General features: G+C 45.6%; 1 long non-coding RNA gene and 3 other non-coding genes across 9 annotated transcripts; all 4 read left to right on the plus strand.

Moving 5' to 3' along the window:
• Positions 1 to 4,848: 4,848 nt before the first annotated feature.
• LOC108931191 (uncharacterized) lies at positions 4,849 to 12,255 on the plus strand. 6 transcript variants are annotated; one of them, XR_003797680.1, is made up of 9 exons: positions 4,849 to 4,926; positions 6,101 to 6,252; positions 7,241 to 7,330; positions 7,677 to 7,791; positions 10,177 to 10,303; positions 10,641 to 10,693; positions 11,184 to 11,299; positions 11,558 to 11,591; positions 11,828 to 12,255. It is a non-coding gene; the product is annotated as an uncharacterized LOC108931191 (long non-coding RNA). The 6 variants fall into 6 exon arrangements; XR_003797679.1 differs by having other exon boundaries at positions 7,708 to 7,791; XR_003797678.1 differs by having other exon boundaries at positions 7,241 to 7,791.
• Positions 10,365 to 10,497, plus strand: LOC114910612 (small nucleolar RNA SNORA51). The gene has a single exon (XR_003797728.1). It is a non-coding gene; the product is annotated as a small nucleolar RNA SNORA51 (small nucleolar RNA).
• On the plus strand, positions 11,371 to 11,439 carry LOC114910632 (small nucleolar RNA SNORD57). Its single transcript, XR_003797740.1, has one exon. It is a non-coding gene; the product is annotated as a small nucleolar RNA SNORD57 (small nucleolar RNA).
• On the plus strand, positions 11,622 to 11,752 carry LOC114910634 (small nucleolar RNA SNORA42/SNORA80 family). The gene has a single exon (XR_003797742.1). It is a non-coding gene; the product is annotated as a small nucleolar RNA SNORA42/SNORA80 family (small nucleolar RNA).
• Positions 12,256 to 20,512: the final 8,257 nt, after the last annotated feature.

The following is a 20,512-nucleotide window of genomic DNA, read 5'->3' on the forward strand; positions in this document are numbered from 1 at the left end:
TCAGAGCTTGTTCTGGAGTGACAGAGATAATTAGAAGAAAAGCTTTTGGCTACCAAATCGAGTCAATACATGGAAAAGTGAGAATCCCTTTACCAAGTCTACTAGAGTGCAACAACATTCCTAACAACAGAGCAGAAATTCCCACAGATGAGCTTATGAACAGTTGCAAACATGAACAGCTTGGCCATGCAGTGTTCAAGAGAACATCTGATGATGACAAGGTGGCTCCATCTATTAACAACATGAAATCCTTCACATAATGGAACAATGGCTGGAGAAGGATGAAAGTAACAACTGGGTGGCTACAATACCTTTCAAAGCCTCAAGGAGCTGACTCCCCAACAACAGGGCTCCGGCCATGAAACGACTGCTATTGCCAAGGAACAACTTTGAGAGGAATTCAGAGTTGAGAAAGCACTTTGTTACCTTTATGGAGGTCTTTCGTAATAACCATGTTGAGGTGGCACCCCCTCTCAAAGAAAGTGATGAGCACTGGTACTTACCACTCTTTGGCATGTACCATCCTAAGAAACATGGCAACATCAGGGTGGTCTTTGACTCCAGTGCCCATTACAACGGTGTCTCGCTGTCATGGTCGCCGGGCTCAAGGAAGAGATGGACTGAAGCGTAGTTCTCATGATCTGGTATTCTTCTCAAAAAGGAGCAGGTGAAAGAAGAGTGAAAAGGACAGGTGAAGGTCAGGCGATCAGCAAATGTCATACACGGGAAAAGACAGGAATCTCAAAAAGGAACAGAAGAGAGGTTGAGAAATCCAGGAAACACATATCATAAGAAGCAGTCGTGTAGAAACAGCAGTTGCTCTCTGCAGAGCAACTCTCCAGAGCTGCCTTTTTTTTGGTGTTCCTTTATTGGGCAGCAGGTGTTGCTGATGGGTTGGCCAATGAGGCTGTGACACTCGCTCAATAACTTTCTTCTGTCTTGACCAGATTTGAATAACAGCCTTCTTGGAATGCTTATACATTTCTGCAAGGAAGCTGTGGCCATAACAGCAGACACTGAACAGATGTTCTACTGTTTTCTTGTAAGAGAAGATGACTGCAATTTCCTGAGGTTCTTGTGGTTGTGTAACAATGACCTATCTGAAGATATCATTGAATATCGTATGAGGGTTCACGTGTTTGGGAATAATCCCTCTCCTGCCGTGGCCATCTACTGTCTCCGCCAGTCTGTTGAAGATGGGGATACTGGGGTCAAGCACTTTGTTAATCGTGACTTCTATGTCGATGATGGCCTAAGGTCTCTCCCCACAGTCAAGGCTGCAGTTGATGTGCTCAAAAAAAGAAACAATATACCCTTTCTGGTTTCAACCTATGGTTCCATAAAATTGCTTCTAATAACAGAGAGGTTCTAGAGGCTTTCTCATCCTAAGACTATGCCAGTGACCTCAAAGAACTTGATCTTGGATCTGACATGTTGCACCATGAAAACCCCTCACCGACGAGCGCTGCACCTCTTGTACCCCGCTTCATCTCTTACAGTGTCATACGGGCTGCTGGCCTTTGGATAGTTGGTGGCAAAAGTGTGTCTCTAAGGTCAGTCATGAGTGTGTCACATACCGCACACTTCGTGGGAAGCCACAAACCCAAAAGATTGCTGACCTCCCAGCAGATCGTGTTTCCACTGACCCCCCATTCAAGAATGTCGGCTTAGGTGTTTTAGGCCGATGGACAGTGTCAGCACGCACATTCAAGATTCAGAGTTTATTGTCATGTGTACAGTAAACAGTTCGTTACACCATACAATGAAATTCTTACTCTGTGAATCCTCTCAGCAGCCTATGACATAAATTATAAGGACATAAGGAAAGAAAAGCACAGGAAAAACACAAGGAAAACACAAGGCATAAATCACAAATTTACAAAAATTACTATTAGTGCAGAGTCACAAATTACAAAAATTACTATTAGTGCAAAAATCCAAGAAACAAGGTTATATACATATATAAAGTGTGCAGTGCGCAATGTAAACATGGAATCGTACATGTGCAACGTCCTGCAGAGGTAGATTGGGTCTATTCGCAGCTGGGGGGGCGATGTGTATTTGTGTACGCAAGGTATACGGAGGTAGTCTGTGGTCTCTGATGTTATTGGCGTTGTGGACGTGTATGTGTGTGTGTAGGAAGGATGGGGGTAGTTGACATCTCTCAGGCTCAGAGGGTGAACTGCGTCTGCTGTGATGGGTGGAAAGGTAGTGGATGGGTGTCGTTCACAAGCCTGATGGCCTGTGGGTAAAAACTGTTTTTCAACCTTGAAGTTCTGGCATTAACACTCCTGTAGCGTCTGCCTGATGGTAAGGGTGTGAAAAGGCTGTGCTGGGGATGACTATTGTCCTTGATGATGTTCATGGCTCTCCTGATGGTTCTGGCCTGGTATAGGCTCTCCAGTGATGATAAGGACGTTCAAGTGATGGTTTGAGCAGCTTTCACCACTCGCTGTAGCCTTACGATCCTGTACTGTGCAGCTTCCAAACCAGACTGTGATAGAGCTGGTGAGGACGCTCTCGATTGCATACCTATAGAAGCATCTGAGGATTCGGCTTGCCATGCCAAATTTCCTCAGCCTTCTCAAGAAATGCAGACACTGACATGATTTCTTGACCAGATGTGTTGTATTGTGAGACCAGGTGAGATCTTCAGTAATGCGAACACCCAGGAATCTGAAGCTGCTCACCCTCTCCACCACTGTCTCACCAATATACAGTGATGAGTGCTGCTCCCTCCTTCTCCGTGGATCTATTATCAACTCCTTTGTTTTGTTCACATTGAGGGAGAGATTGTTGTCGTGGCACCACTCTACTAGGTCAGCCACTTCCCTTCTGTATGCCGACTCATTACCTCCCGTTATCAGTCCAATGACTATCGTGTCATCAGCAAATTTGATGATGTTGGTGTTGTTCTGGGAGGCCACACAATCATGAGTGAAGAGTGCGTAGAGTATGGGGCTCAGCATGCAGCCATGCGGAGTTCCTGTGTTTATGGTTATTGACCTGGATGTATGGCTCCACATTCTAACGGACTGAGGTCTGCCTGTTAGAAAGCACATAGTAAGAGGTGGGCTATGATGTTTAGCTGCATGAGTGTGAAAACTATGCACATTGCGCTTATCAAGTTCTTTGACACGTCCAGCTTCATTACTGCTCTCAGACGTTTCCTTGCCATCTGAGGCCCTGTAAAGCTCATCTGTTCGCAAATTTTGTTAATGCTTCTGAAGAGCTCAACATTCCTTCCAACACTGACAATTATTTTGTGAAGAAATTCCTTGCAGACCAAAGGTGCATCTGGCAGTTTAACCCTACCCATGCTTCTCACATGGGTGGTTCATGGGAGAGGATGACTGGTATTACTACAAGGATCCGAGATACAATGTAAAGATAGCTTGGGTCTTCACAGCTGACATATGAGGCACTATCCACTCTGATGGCCTGGATGTGTCCCCTCCCCCCCCCAGCCTTGTGCTCTGTGTTGCTAGGTTAGGCTCCGACTTGCCACGAACCCACTGTTCAAGCTGTTTGTTTGTTTGTTTGTTTGTTTGTGTGTGTGTGTGTGTGTGTGTGTGTGTGTGTGTGTGTGTGTGTGTGTGTGTGTGTGTGTGTGTGTGTTTTTCAGTTCTCGATAGGCGAATGTGAGTTGGTGCCATCTACTGGCGGTTTCTTGTATATTTTACGTATTACTGAGACTTTTACGCTTCCTCTCTGACATAAAGTACGAAGTAGTTCTGTTGTTATCGTCAGTGCACGTGGTGAACTCCTCTCCTAATCTTTTCCATCCTCAGCCCTGCAACAGCATCGCCTTTTCACTCCTTACCTAAAATCATTAAACTTGTGAGCAAAAGAAACACTTGTCTTCAGAGTCACGTGAAGGCTGGCAATTTAGCTGACTGTCAAACCACTAAGTCTGTGTAGAGGACAGTACACAGACACAGCAAACACAAGTTTCCCGCTCAAACTCGGCTAACGAGGGTCGTTACAATACACACACACACACACACACACACACACACACACACACACACACACACACATTTTCAGAACCGCTTGTCCCATACGGCGTCACGGAGCCTACCCGGCAACACAGGGCGTAAGGCTGGAGGGGGAGGGGACACACCAAGGACGGGATGCCAGTCCATCGCAAGGCACCCCAAGCGGGACTTGAACCCCAGACCCACTGGAGAGAAGGACTGTGGCCCAACCCACTGCGCCACCGCACCCCCCTGTCGTTACAATATTACAAATAAAATGTATAAATGTACCAGTACTACAGTTTTACTTGACATCATTATCATGCGCCGACTTTACTAGTTTCTAAATCTGCCTTTGTTAAAACTCTATAAGGCAACAGTACTAAACTACAAGCAAGTGTATATAATTTTCACGTTTTAAATAAAAATCAGGACAATGACATGACAGGGACGGATAGCGCAGTGGTTAGACGTTCTGCCTGGTAATCGCAGGTTCGAATCTCGCCTCCAGCTGTAATACCCTTGAGCAAGGTACTTCACCTAATTGCTTCAGTAAAATTACCCAGCTGTACAAATGGGTAAATAGTTGTAAGTACTATATATATTGTAAGTCGTTTTGGAGAAAAGCATGAATAAATGTAAACAAAAAATACACTGGATCTCGTTTTCCAAGGTATAGAATTGAAACATTGTAATACACAAAGAAATAATAAATGGGACAAAAAAATACACAATAAATAGTCACGGGGGTCACGGGGAACCGGAGCCTACCCGGCAATAAATAGTGGTTTTTTAAATACAGTACACGGTTTAAATTTCATTGTAACGTTCGACGTGACGTGTTTTCCCGTCGTGTTGAAATCTCGCGAGAGTAAAAGCGGGTGAAGTAGGTAGAGAGAAGTACAGAGAGCTGGGTATTTCGACGCAGCAGACGAGAGCGACGGATGCGGTACGTGGAGGTTTCGGCCTTCGTGAAATGGAGAATGGTGTATTTAGTACTAATTTGCGTGGAACTTAAAGAGTAACATTGTCGCACGCACGCACACACACACAGTGTGTTTTGAATAGAATATGCAGAGGCACGTGACATTTTGGACCAAATTTTGGATCTAGTAATTCGACGTTTAGCAATATTATAGCAATTGAAAGGACAATGACTTATATAAGTATATTTTTCGCCAGACAGATAGGGAGGAGGCAGCCGATAGATAAGCTGGTTTCTACACGACACGGCTGACGGCGCCTCACTCACTCACTCACTACTACTAGGCCGAGTGTCTGCGACCTTCTGTCGTGAAACACGTGCTAGTGGTCGCTCGCTGTGTAAAAGTTTTGTTCTTCAGCTTGGTGGGGAATTGTGGCAATGATGTTCCAGCCGCTGAACGTGCTGTTCTGCTTGTCCGCTGAGACACCACATAAAATGTTCTCCCGCCCCGGCCGTAAGCGCGCACGCGGACAGTGATTCGAAGCAGCCACGTGGCTGAGCGCGGAGCCGCCATTATGACGAGCCTGTTGCTCCTGCTGGTCCTGGTTTCTCCGCAGTCGTGTAGCCGAACGTGTGCGTCTTCGTCGACGCTTAAAGCGATTTAATATTGGCTTTTTTTTTTTTTTTTAAATATAAATTCCTCCTTGATATTTTTCAAGCCAAGGTTCTCCTTTTCCGGACCGGCGGTGCGGTGAAACGAGCTTCTCCACACGTGACGTGGGCGCCCATATTATATACGGCTTTCTCTTTTCACCTCTTTAAAGTTTGAGGTGCACTTACAGTGCAAAGTGATATGAATCTATCAATTCAAGGCGTTAAACATCTTAAATTCACAGAAGGTGGAAGAACTGAGGTGCTTGCCATGTATGAGTGGCTGTTGCGGAAAGTATAATAATCCCTATAAGTTCCTTTGTCTGGGAAAGTTGGGCACTTTTGTGCTTTAAAAGTCCACCCAAGGAGACCTCTGCATGATCAGTGGATTTCTGTGTTGGCCCACTGGCACTGGACAGTCAGTGCTGCGAGCATCATATTTACCTCAACTTCTGAGCTAACTTGTTTGCGCTCCTTTCTGTACTATCCCATACAACAATTTTGTAGCTACTCAATCACTGGAACTGATCTTTGTTTCACTGTGTAGGGTGTCCTGAATGGAAACCTTGCGCTCTTTCTGGAGGCTAACCTTCCCCCTGCTAGAAGAAAGAAGGTGACTCTGGCTGTGGCTCCTTCAGAGACTGAAGCAACACTCGGGAGGACTGTGGCTGTTGCGGCCAAGTTACTGAGGTACCTTAGGTCAGTTATTAGCTACCTACTCTGAAATGGTTTTTTTTAATATTAAAGTGTTTATTACAGCCTTTTGGGGTAGTATATGCTCTTGTTCTTCTAGTCTTTCACACCATGCTTGATTCAGAAGCCTCTTCTGTTATGATGTTCCTTTGAATACTGAACTCTGATGCTTCATACTGAAAAGCTGAACAGACAGGCTTGCAAACTGTGTTACTGCTTGTGTACACTTTATTTCTTCAACGTGTATCCAAGGCGTCATAGTAATTTACGTGTACTATACACAACTCTGTGATTTTGGTGGCACAGTTAGTACAGGGTACATGAGAAGCAAGGATTTTAGGGCAGAGTCCATTGACGGTAAGGTGACAAGTTAACTATTGTCACCTGCTTCTCCAAGAATCTTCATCTTGACTGTGTCCACTCCCTTGTGAAAGGTCTGACAGATAAAAGGTGCCTCTTAAGCCCAGCCACAATTTGGCCACCACTACCCAAGTTCAAAGAAGTTCAGCGTTAACTAGTTGGACAACATGATCTGCTGAAACGGCTAGAACAAGTACAGCAAGTCTGCTATATGGTCATTGCTGTCTTCTCTCTTGGAACAGGCTTGGGTTTGGTTCTGTGGTACCTCCCACTGCTTACAACACAGTGCCACTCCTTCTGTATAGGAAGGGGTGGAACAACCATCCCTCCTTATAATCCACTTACGGTCCTTGTGGCCTAGATGGTAGAAGTAAAAGGGGAGACGGATGTCTTTTGTCATTTCATTGCCATGAAGGGCACCGGAAGAGATTATGCCCTTGTGAATAATTACATTGCCCTCCCTCATTGGTAGTGTCTTAGTTACAAATTAGTAGTAGTTTATCTGAAAGATATATCTATCAAAACCAGTAAGTTGAAAAAGTACTTTTTTCTGTGAACCTCAACAATGGCTTCTAATTTCAGCCATGAAAACTCAAGGGAAAACTCCCAAATGTGGCTTCACCTTTCGTTCCAGGTTCATCAGTTGCAGTGCTAAGAACAAGGGCTGTATCATCCACGTTCACAGGCTAGTGGATTGTTGGGTCCTGCGTTGACTGCTTCTTGGGTATGTTGGGTTTTGCCTACTTAATGCAGCAGATTGCTGTGCACTGGTCCTCTGTACTAGTTTTATCTTATTTTGTGAAAGTGACCATATGACGTGTATTGTACTGTATTCTCTCTTTTATGATCCTGTGCAAGAGCCTGCAGTTTGCAGTACAGTACGAGACTAGTCCTGCCATTGCTGTAAATGTCATCTCTTCGGACTCTTGCAGTGATGTTCGTATTTTTCGTCAACAGTATTCCATCCACGGATGGATGTTGAGCACTAAACACTGAGCAGAGCCTGCATTTTTCTGTGTGCCTTTTGCCATCTGCTGTAGTAGGGGTGATGTTTGCAACCTGTTTTCCAGTGATGTACCCATGTTTGCTGACAACTTACAGGATTCAGCTAAGGAGCACTTGTGCTTCAAGTCAGCTGAAGTGCCACATATAAACATGGATGTTATGAAGGAAGCATTGAAAGAGGTGAGGGAAGGATCCTAACAATTTCTTGTCCTAGCAGCTGTAAAACATAAGTACTGTGAAGGTTAGAACAGTCTCTTTACATAACAGTGATTGTTGCATAAAATAACAGCATAGCCCAGGTAATACTATCTAGCAGTGATTAAAAACACAAATGAAGGTGTTTCTCAGTGCGGTGGTAAGCGGGGGGGGACAAATCAAATGAAAATGTAAACCCCGGAGAGAATATTTATTGCCCTTCCCCCCCAACCTGTAGATCACCAAATGATCATTGTGTGTAGGGTGGATGTGCTTCTTTATCAGAGGTACACAAACTGAGCCAGTATGATCCTTGGGTGGGCATTCAAGCCAGGTACACCAGAAAGGTATCTGTAGGCAGCCCATCTCGATTGTGGGGGTGTCTGTAGACAGACAGGTCCAGAAAGGATGCTGTGTCTGCAGAAATTGTCAGTAAAGTATTGGTGTTCTCCAGCAAACCCACAATTCCCAGGTTTTGTTTGAATTTATACTAATTTTTTTGGCTTCCAAGGCTGAAGTAGCTGCAAAAATTAAGCAAAACTGGAAGAGGAAGTGGCAGTCAGAAGGCTCAGTATGATGAGGTGGTATGTCTAGGAGATGATTCTGTGTGTATTAAGCATGTCTTGATTTATGGTTGGACCTATCATATGGTCCTGTCATAGTGTACGGCATGCAAAAGAAACCTACTCAGAACCATTGATGGGTCTTTGACCATAGGCCTGAGTCACTGATGTGATTAGAACACCTAACTTGTTTTGGCTTCTAAGCCCAAGTTAGTACAGGGTACTACACCAGAATCAGGGTCGGCTGTTTTAACCTGGGTTTGCTGATTATCGGGTGACCACTGGGCACTTACCTGCTGCCCCAAGATTCAAGTGTCACTGTGAGGAGTGCTCTTAAATGAATTGAATATATCTTTTTCATTTATTTGTCTAGTAGATACTTTTCTCCAAAGTGACATACCTCTCCAATAACAATACAAAAAGCGCATTACACCAGTAAAAGCAGAGATTTGGATGTACAGATGCGATGGCGCAGTCAATTTGTCACATACCACCATATAAACTAGTAGACCCTACACAAGTAGCTGTGTATGGGTGTAATTATTCAGACAACACATCTTTAAGCATTTAAGAAATCAGGGGAAAAGTGAGTTTGAAAATAGGGAAGTTTTGAGATCCTGGAGACAAAATGCAAGGAGGGTGCTTTCGATGCAATATCTGACTTTGATCCTTGATTACCAGCCTAATCATTCTAAGCATCAAATACAGATGGCTAGTTACAGGTTGTCCAGAGTGAGGAATTTGTGATCATGGAGTTGAGCTGTTGTGGGGTGTTCTGTAGGAGAGGTAAAGGGATGGGCTCAAAGGAGCAGGTGGTGGCTCTGTGTGACCACAGGATCTCAGAGACTGAACCTTCTGTCAGGGGATGAATTGCGCAGACTGACTTTTCATGGAGATTCAGCATGATTAGGGCAGGTGTTTGCAGAGAATTTGTCAGGGTTGTGAAGGAGGAGCAGGAGGACAGTAGGGAAGAGAAGGTGAAGCCTGTGTGGCTTGACTGCAGATGAGATTGTTGTGGATAAATGTGGTTTTAGCTGAGGAAATGGCAAACTTTCACTCTGCCAAGTTCTTTGTAAATGTCAAGTGTCTCTCTGATTTCTGCTATCATTGTGTGCATCTGAATTTGACCCTGTTGAGACAGTGCATTTTTGTATCTGTGGGTGGAATTGGGGTATTCTGGTCTTGATGGTAGAGGGCAGAGTGTCTGAAGAGGAACCGAGGGTTGAGGAAGACATGGGTAGCATTGTCTATGGGCAGCTTTGAGAATTGTTTGGCACAGGAGATGGAAGGGGGTGGGTGAGATTAGTAGTGGAAGGTGACAGAGGGTGCAGGAGAGGAGTTGGGTGTGATACAGGGTAGGAAATTAAATGGTCTGACATGCAGTAGAGTGACAGGGTAAAGGATAGCTACAGTTTCCAGAGAATGCAAGATTGAGGTGACTGCTGCCTTTTTGTGTAGCAGAGGACTGGGGCATAGAGACTGCAGGAGCAACAGAAGACTGATTTCATGAATGTTCCAACATGCAGGTTGAAATGACCAGAAATCTGCAGTGTGTTGTTCCCTGGAAAGGAGCTCAATGTTTGGATCATCTAGGACACAGTCGGGAGGGCAATAAAGAGCAACCAGCAGAAGTGTGGTTAAGGCTGTGATGGAGACATGGAATTCAAAGGTGGACAGATTTGACAGGTGTAGAGAATAGCAGGCCTCTGCCTCTATTTCTGCCAGGGGGTGTGAGGAGACAGGTCCAGTGAAAGGTGGTAGGCTAGGATGAAATTGGCATTCACACTTTTACTTCATTCTTTTGTAGGTGTTTGCCTGTACTTTCACTTCCTGTGAAAGGTCTGACAGATGAAGCTACCACTTTAGCCACTGCTACCCAAGTTCAAAGGAGTTCAGTGTTGACTAGGAGGACATGATCTGCTGGAACAACTTTGGTAAGCCTACTATATGGTGGCCACTGCCTTGTCTCTTGGCACAGGCTGTTTGGTTCTGTGCTACCTCCCAGTGCTTACCACAGACAGTGCCACTCTGTACTGTCTGTATAGGAAGAGGAGGAACAACAAATTCTTCTAATTCCCCATCTAGGGTCCTTGTGGCCTAGATGGGAGAAACAAAAGGAGAGACATTTCTGTGAGTGTCACCATTGGGGGTGTCTTAAGCTATTACTACTTACTCCCTGTATAATCTTCTTTATCTGACAAATACATCAAAAGCAGGAAGCAGAAGTAGTGTATGTTCTTTATAAGTAATGTCATGTGCTTATTTTTGCAGTGATTGACCTAGTGAACTTACACAATGGCTTCTGCCTACTGTGAAGACTTGAGGTAACATTTCCAAATGTGGCTCCCGCTTTCATTCCAAGTCCATTGTTTGTGCTTCTAAGAACAAGGGCTGCATCACACTCACTGACAAGTGTATTGTTGCTTCCTGCATCGACCGCTTCATAAGTATGTGGGATTTTGCCTACTTAATGCTCTAAATTGCTTTGGACTGGTCTTGTGTAGTTCTGTAGAGGTTTCACATTTTGTGAATATTACCATATAATGTTAATTGTGCTGTAATTTCCTGCTGTTTATGAACCTTTGCAAGAGCCTGCCATTGTTCCTATGTACAGTATCATACAGAAACCAGTCCTCCCACTCTTGTAAAGTCATCTCTCCTGGCTCTTGCAGTGATGCTCATTTTTCGTCAACAGTATTCCATCCTTGGATGGGTGTTGAGCTCTAAACACTGAGCAGAGCCTGCAGTTTCCTGTGTGCTTTTGCCAGCTGCTGTGTGCTGTAGCAGGAGTGATGTTTGCAACCTTTTTTCCAGTGATGGACCTCAGCATTTTTGCTGACAAGTTAAAGGACCTAGTTGGAGGAGCACTTGTCTTTCAAGTCAGCTGAAGCACCGCATATAAACATGTCATGAAGGAAGCATTGAAAGAGGTGAGAGCAGGATCCTAAAAATTCTGTCCTAGCAGCTGTCAAACACGCACTGTGAAGGTAGAACAGTTTGCCGTGAATGATGATGACTTTTTCCCTGACGCTCGCGTGAGGGTTAAGAACTGATTTAATGAGCCTGACACGGTATGCTCTTTATTGTGAGGATTGGTGTAATAACCTGCAGGTTTTCACTGAATACCATTATCTACCAGAATGTTATAATGGCATATGAATTGTGCTCCCCCTCCTTTTCCCAAACAGCTGGAGGAGGAGGAAGAAGACTAAGTCTGAAGAGGTATGTCTGAGAATTGATTGTGTATACTAAGCATGTCTTGATTTATGGTTGGACCTATCATATGGTCCTGTCATAGTGTACGACATGCAAAAGAAACCTACTCCGAACCATTGACAGGTCTCTGACCATAGGCCTGAATCACTGATGTGAGTAGAACAGCTGAGTTGTTTTGGTTTCAAACCCTCTGTTAATAGTTTGGCATGTTTTGAGTTCTACAAATTGTTTCCATATTCTAGGAAAATGGGGATGTGGAGACAAAAGCAAAGAGGAAAAACTGCAAGGTGAAGATATGAAGAAAGAGAGACTTGGTTGGAGAACTTGGCTAAGAAAAGTGAAACAGCCTTTGGAACAGGTGCAAGTTGCAGCAGAAATGCAAGACTTGTACAGTGTTATTCTGATAGTGTATACAATAAAATTGCTTGGAAGACTTTTTTTTTAGGTATGAGTGTTCCGGTTGTGTGCCTTGATGTATTTCTGTGAAATATTTGCAACATGTATTTTGAGTGGAAGTAATTGCATTATACAGGCTTACCTTAAAATGAGCACAATTTCAAAATGGTGTCTGATCTACTACAGTCAGTTGTATCTGTCTGATATTTCATTTGGGAGAAAAGTGTCTGTTGACAATGTGAAACATGTCAAAGGGGAGGGTTTTTTTTTTTTTTTTTTTAAAAAAAATATAAAATAAAAGCAGGCTCTGGTGATGAGGCTTCTAGATGACTAAGGAGGGTGGCATTGAACTCTGCAATGGAAGATTAGCCACCTTCAGCTTACTTGTCACAGCTACCTCTGACACCTTCATGTCCCAGAATCCTGTTCCAGTGGTGCAGTTCAAAAGTGTGCAAGCCTCCAGTAAATACTGTATAGGTGATATTTGTAAGCATAATGTTTTTGTTGATATTCTGGTGATGCAGTCATGCTTGGAAGTATATGAACATTCTAGTAGTGATTGAGATGAGATTTTAAAATCTTAAGTGATTGTGTAATACCTCATTCTACTTCCCTATGTTAACCAATGCAACCTGGGCTTTGCTTATTTTTGCACCAGCACTACTTTTTTTTTTTTTTTTTCCTTCCCCCCCACTACACACGATTTCCTGTAAACCAACGCATAGAACTGGTCATTACATACCTTATTATGCCAGAAGAGAAAGTCTGGTTCTGAATAATTTTATGGTAAAACTTAGAGACACAGGGAGTTCCCCTTTCTTTCAAATGGTAATGTTTTCTAGCCTGATGACCTATTGCATACTGTTCCGTTCAGCAAATAGTTTTTCTTGTATAAAATTGTGGAGTTTTTTTTTTCCAATTTTTTTTTTTTTGTATAGTGCTCTTCTCATAGACTGCTGAAGAAAGGCAATCTCTGAATCTGCCAGGCAAAAAAGGTACGTGGAGGGATGGTGCTGGAGCCCTTGAAACAATCACATTAGTCTTCACCACTCACGGATTAAGCTTCAATCATACGGAATGCATTAAGCACAGAAACCTGTCATTTGTGCCTCGTTGCTATATGGACCAGGTCATGCTTTCTTAGCTGAGAAATATAGCTAAAGGTATTTTTTTTGTAGGCAAGATGCTTAGAAACTAGTTCATGCTTTTGTTTTGAGTAGGCTGGATTATTGTAATGCTCTGTTACCAGGCTGTCAGTATCAGACTGTATCCAGGTTACGGTTACTATAGAAGACTGATGTGGAAATTGTTACAAGGAAGTATGACCATACAACACTAAATTGCTGTGTTGGCTTCTGGTGAAGTTTAGAAATGATAAAATCTTAAAGTCCAGTTGGCTTTGTTCTTTCAGCTTCGTTTTTTAGATAGTCTTACTTGATCTACACCGATCAGCTACAACATTAAAACCACCTGCCTAATGTTGCATAGGTCAACCTTGCACTGTCAAAACAGCTCTGACCCGTTGAGGTATGGACTCCACCTCTGAAGGTGTCCTGTGGCACCTGGCACCAAGATGTTAGTAACAAGTTAAGTTGCAAAGTGGGGCCTCCATGGATCGGGCTTGTTTTTCCAGCACATCCCACAAACGCTCAATCAGCTTGAGATCTGGGGAATTGAGAGGCCAAGTCAACACCTTGAACCCTTTGTCATGTTCCTCAATCCATTCCTGAACAATTTTTGCAGTGTGGCAGGGCCCCTGCCATCATGGAATACTGTTGCCATGAAGCTCCCACTGACCTGGTACTCTGTCTGCAACAATCTTTAGGTAGGTGTTACGTGTCAAAGTAACATCCACATGAATGTCAGGACCCAAGGTTTCCCAGCAGAACATTATTCAGAGCATCACCCTGCCTTTGCCAGCTTGCCTTCTTCCTATAGTGCATCCTATTGCCATCTCTTCCCAAGGTAAAAGATGCACACACACCCAGCCGTCCACATGGTCTAAAAGAAAATGTGATTGATGAGACCAGGCCCCCTTTCATCGCTCCATGGGCAGATTCTGACACTCATGTCCACAACGTAGGCACTTCTGGCGGTAGACGGGTCAGCATGGCACTCTGACCGGTTTGCGGCTATGCAGCCCCATACACATCAAGTTGCAATGCACTGTGTATTCTGATACCTTTCTACCATGGCCAGCATTAAGGTTTTCAGCAATTTGTGCTACAGTAGCTCTTCTGTGGGATCGGACCAGACAGGCTAGCCTTCGCTCCCTACGCACATCAATGAGCCTTGGGTGCCCATGACCCTGTCGCCAATTCACCGGTTGTCCTTCCTTGGACCACTTTTGATAGCTACTGACTACTGCATACCGGGAACACCCCACAAGACCAGCCGTTTTGGAGATGCTCTGACCCAGTTGTCTAGTCATCACAATTTGGCCCTTGTCAAAGTCACTCTGATTCTTATGCTTGCCCGTTTTTCCTGCTTCCAATGTATTGTTTGTCCGTCGTTGTTGATGAGGACCATCTAGTTAGACTGGGGTAGGGGCGGGGGTGCATTGTGCATGCGCAGATGGCTGATTAGACCAATTTGCATATGAAATGTTCTCTGACACTGTGGACATGTGATTGTGCCATTTTGTTGGGAACGAGCGCCTCAAGATTTCCGTTCCTGTTGTTTTTGCATGGCTAAAGTTATTTTATTAGCTTCGTACAACACAGCGCCTTTATGTATGGAGGTGCACCATCTCGTTCTGTTCTTTGCAGATTCTTCCCAGTTATCCGTGTCAATGCCAAATGCCTTTAAGGATGATTTGAGCGTGTCCTTGAATCGCTTCTTCTGACCACCTCTAGATTGGTTACCTTCGGATAGCTCGCCATAGAAAAGTCATTTGGGAAGCCATAGGTCTGACATGCATACCAAGTGACCTGCCCATCTAAGCTGGGAGTGCATTAGAATAGTGTGAACACTTGGTAGGCCAGCATGGGCAAGAACCTCCCTATTGGGAACCTTTTCTTGACATTTAATAGCAAGAATTCTACGTAGGCATGTTGTGTGAAAGTGGTTCAGTTTTTGGGCATGACAACTGTAAACTGTCCATATTTCGCTCGCATAGAGCAGTGTAGATAGTACGACTGCGTGATAAACAGCGAGTTTTGTCTGCAGACGTATGCCTCTTCTTTTCCACACGTTTGAATGTAGTCTGCCGAAGGTTGCACTGGCTTTGGCGATTCTTGTCCTCACCTCGTCATCGATTAGAATGTTTTGGGACAGTGTGCTTCCAAGGCACGTGACCTTATTCGCTGTACTGAGCCTTTTTCCGTTTATTGTGATGTTAGGCTCGTCGTAAGGTTTTCCTGGAGCAGGCTGGTGTAGAACTAGTCTTCTTCGTATTTATGATCAGGCCGAAATCATTACAGGCCATGGTGAACTTGTTGACGCAATACTGCATGTCGGCTTCTGTAGTAGCATTGAGAGCGCAGTCATCATCCATCCATCCATCCATCCATCTTCCTCCGCTTATCTGGGACCAGGTCGCGGGGGCAGTAGTCTAAGCAGAGCCCCCCAGACTTCCCTCTCCCCGCAAACCTCTAGCTCCTCTGGGGGAACCCCAAGGCGTTCCCAGGCCAGCTGGGAGACATAGTCTCTCCAACGTGTCCTGGGTCTGCCCCGAGGCCTCCTCCCAGTGGGACATGCCCGGAACACCTCCCCAGGGAGGCGTCCAGGAGGCATCCGGAACAGATGTCCGAGCCACCTCAACTGGCTCCTCTCGATGCGGAGGAGCAGCGGCTCTACTCCGAGCTCCTCCCGGGTGACTGAGCTCCTCACCCTATCCCTAAGGGTGCGCCCAGCCACTCTGCGGAGGAAACTCATTTCTGCCGCTTGTATCCGCGATCTCATTCTTTCGGTCATGATCCAGAGTTCATGACCATAGGTGAGGGTAGGAACGTAGATCGACCGGTAAATTGAGAGCTTCGCCTTACGACTCAGCTCCCTCTTCACCACAACAGACCGGTTACAATGACCGCATTACTGCGGACGCCGCACTGATCCGTCTGTCAACCTGCCGCTACATTTTTCCCTCACTCGTGAACAAGACCCCGAGATACTTAAACTCCTCCACTTGAGGGAGGAGCTCCCCCCTAACCCGGAGGGGGCAATCCACCTTTTTCCGACTGAGGACCATGATCTCGGATTTGGAGGTGCTGATTCTCATCCCCGCCGCTTCGCACTCGGCTGCAAACCTCTCCAGTGCACGCTGCAAGTCTTGATTCGATGAAGCCATCAGGACCACATCGTCCGCAAAAAGCAGAGACGAGATCTCGCGGCCACCAAAACAGACACCCTCCGTTCCCTGGCTGTGCCTAGAAATTCTGTCCATGAAGATAATGAACAGAATCGGTGACAAAGGGCAGCCCTGGCGGAGTCCAACATGCACCGGGAACAGGTCTGACTTACTGCCGGCAATGTGAACCAAGCTCCTGCTCCGGTCATACAGGGAACGAACAGCCCGTAACAGCGAGCCCCGAACCCCATAATCCCGAAGCACCTCCCACAGGATGCCACGAGGGACACGGTCGAATGCCTTCTCCAGGTCCACAAAACACATATGGACTGGTTGGGCAAACTCCCACGAACCCTCCAACACCCTAGTGAGGGTATAGAGCTGGTCCAGTGTTCCACGGCCAGGGCGAAAACCACATTGCTCCTCCTGTATCCGAGGTTCGACTATCGGTCGGATTCTCCTCTCCACTACCCCAGCATAGACTTTCCCAGGGAGGCTAAGGAGTGTGATCTCCCTATAGTTGGAACACAATCTCCGGTCCCCCTTCTTAAAAAGAGGGACCACCACCCCGGTCTGCCAGTCCAGAGGCACCGTCCCCGAACTCCACGCGATGCTGCAGAGGCGTGTCAGCCAAGACAGCCCCACAACATCCAGAGACTTGAGAAACTCAGGGCGGATCTCGTCCACCCCTGGAGCTTTGCCACCGAGGAGTTTTTTGACTACCTCAGCAACTTCAGCCAGGGTACTGGAAGAGTCCCCCTCCGAGTCCCCGGCCTCAGCTTCCTCTACGGAAGGCGTGTCAGAGGGATTGAGGAGATCCTCAAAGTACTCTTTCCACCGCCTGAGGACATCCTCAGTTGAGGTCAGCAGCGCACCACTTCCACTGTAAACAGTGTTTATGGAACACCGCTTCCCCCCTCTGAGTCTCCGGACGGTTTTCCAGAATCTCTTTGAGGCCGACCGAAAGTCTTCCTCCATGGCCTCACCAAACTCCTCCCAGGCCCGAGTTTTTGCCGCGGCGACTGCCAGAGCCGCGCTCCGTCTGGCCCGCCGGTACCCGTCAGCTGCTTCAGGAGTCCCATGAGCCAGCCAGCCCCAATAGAACTCCTTCTTCAGCTTGACGGCATCCCTTACCTCCGGTGTCCACCACCGTGTTCAGGGATTGCCGCCGCGACAGGCGCCGGAGACTTTATGGCCGCATCTCCGAACCGCCGCCCTGACATGTCCCCAGTCTCCCTCGGGACCTGGTTGAAGCTCTGTCGGAGTTGGGAGTTGAAGACCTCTCTGACAGGGGCCTCCGCCAAATGTTCCCAACAGACCCTCACTATGCGTTTGGGCCTGCCAGGTCTGTCCAGCTTTTTCCCCCGCCATCGAATCCAACTCACCACCAGGTGGTGATCAGTTGACAGCTCAGCCCCTCTCTTCACCCGAGTGTCCAAGACATATGGCCGAAGGTCAGAAGAAACGACTACAAAGTCGATCATCGACCTCCGACCTAGGGTGTCCTGGTGCCAAGTGCACTGATGGACACCCTTATGCATAAACATGGTGTTTGTTATGGACAAACCGTGACTAGCACAGAAATCCAATAACAACTCACCACTCGGGTTCAGATCAGGGAGGCCGTTCCTCCCAATCACGCCCCTCCAGGTATCACTGTCATCAGCAAACAGAAAATCCCTGACGGTATCTGTTGCAACTTTGGTTTTGGATTTCAACCTTTTAAGGTTTAAAAGCTTACCGTCTGTATGATAGTTAATATGGATTCCAACATCTTCCTCGCTAAAGGCATCAGTCAACATTGCCGAGAGCATAATACTGAACAATGTTGGTGCAAGAACACATCCTTGTTTGACTCCATTGGTAACAGGAAAGGGCTCAGATATTACACCGTTGCTTTGGACTCTGGCCCGCATGTCATCATGAAACTGTCTCACTAATGAGATGAATTTTTTTGGACAACCATACTTTGCCATGATTTTCCACAATCCTTCTCTACTAACCACATCAAACGCTTTCGTTAAGTCAACATAGGTGGAATATAGGTCAGTGTTCTGCTCTTGACATTTCTCTTGAAGTTGCCTCGCACAAAACACCATGTCAATAGTACTGCGTTCTTTACGAAATCCACACTGACTTTCAGGTAGGAGTCCTTGATCAAGGTGTGCAACAAGATGATTAAGCAGCAGCCTAGCAAGAATTTTGCCGGCACTGGATAGTATAGAGATGCCGCGATAATTGTTGCATATTTGGCGGTTCCCTTTATAGTTGTACAAGTGGATAATTGAGGCATCCTTGAAGTCTTGAGGTATTGCCTCCTCCCAGATTAGTTGAAAAAGTTGCAGCAGTTTCATGGTCAGTCCCTGTCCACCTTGCTTGTAGATCTTGGCTGGAATGGAGTCTGCACCGGGTGTTTTTCTATTGGAAATCTGATAAATCGCTTTCTGTACTTCTTCAAGGCTGGGTAATTCATCAAGGGATTCGTTGACATCTACTTGTGGTAGACGTTCAGTTGCTTCCGCATTTATGGATGATGGTTGATTCAGTATCTTGTAAAAATATTTGACCCATCTATCAAGAATTTTTGATTCGTCAACGATAAGTGTTCGTATTTTCACTGAGGAGAGGAGATACACGGAAAATGGTTGGACCACAAATTTCCTTCAGGCTTGCATAGAAGTTCTTTAAGTCACGCCTATCCGCGTAGCCTTGAATCTTATCAACCTTATTTTTCAACCAGGAGTCTTGCATGTGACGCAGTTTCTGCTGTAATGACCTACGTATGTTGTTTAATGCAGTTTTCTTAGTAGGTGAATCCGGTTTGCTAAGATATGCTTGATGAGTACGGTGTTTTTCGTTTAGTAGTTTTTGGATCTCGATATCGTTTTCGTCAAACCAGTCCTTTTGGTGTTTTGTTGAAAACCCCAGGACATCGACAGCAGTTTTGTAAACCGTTTCTCGCACTGCCTCCCAGACGGTCTCTACGTTCTGATTAAGTGATACATCAAATTCAAGGACTGACTGTTCACTTGCTCCCTAATATATTCCACCCTTTGACAGATGCCATTATAACAAGATAATCAATGTTTTTCATCTTACCTGTCAGTGGTTTTAATGTTGTGGCTGACCGCTGGCTGGCTACACACTGTAAAGCAATACATGGCATTTATCCATTTTACCTTAATGAGATTACAGGTTGCTATGTTCCAGAGCGCTGTCTTCATTCATCCTTAAACTACCTGTGATCAATAATATCTCAGTAGGAGGGCCTGCCATTCGCTAGAGAACACCGAAATAGTCTTTCAATTGTTGTCAGGATTGTCTCATCCGTTTCAGTCTTCAAATCCAGGCTTAAGACTCGTATGTTCACCCTGGTGTATCTAGTAACTCATGTGCTTCCTGTTTGTTGTGTTTTTTTTTTCTATAAATCTTTGTAGTATTTTTATGTTGTCAGTTACTAACACTTTCTTTTTGTTAAACATTGTTGCCCCATGACAAAACCTGACGAGGCCAGTTGTGATACTGTCACACCCCCCTTGGCGCAACGAGGAGCACCTGTGGCGGATCAAGAGATGGACACATAAGAAGGAGGCACAGAACACGCACAGATGTGGAACCTTGTTCAGCGTTATTACTCATCTGTGTAGTTTGCCTTTGCTTTCCTGTCTTTCCTGATTCCTCATCTTCGTTCCTGTCCTCATCCTCCTTCTTGTTTCCCTGAACCTTCTTCTGTATCTCCACGACTTCCTGGCTTACCACGACTCCTTGCCTGTTCCCCGGATTACGTCTCTCGGATTCAACTTCGTTCGCCCATCAGTGACTCTGCCTGTTTCTTGACCATGTTTTCTGGATTGCCTCCTTGAAAGCTCTTCCTGTGCTCCGCACTTGGGTCCGGCGCTCCCGCTTCGGGGAAACTCCGTGACAGATACAGCACTCCAACAGAAGCTGATGATTCCATGCGGACGAGACCTGCATAGGCAAACCAGGACATCAACTTATTAGCTCTAGTGACCATAGTGTTGTTATAAACAGCTATTTAAGTTGACTTCAAAGTCACTTTCAGTTCAGAAGGCTCAGGTGGGGTGGACAGCCACTGGCACTTGGCCCGCAGAGGTTTCTTTTTCTCCCTTGCATTTAAGTTGGGAGATTCTTTTGTTCCTTTCTTCCATGGCCAGTCGGCTTACTTACACTGATAATTAATTTATAGCCAACCTTTTATTTGTATTATCTGTATAGTAGAGGG

Source organism: Scleropages formosus, chromosome 5, assembly GCF_900964775.1.
Source record: "Scleropages formosus chromosome 5, fSclFor1.1, whole genome shotgun sequence".
Lineage (NCBI taxonomy): Eukaryota > Metazoa > Chordata > Actinopteri > Osteoglossiformes > Osteoglossidae > Scleropages > Scleropages formosus.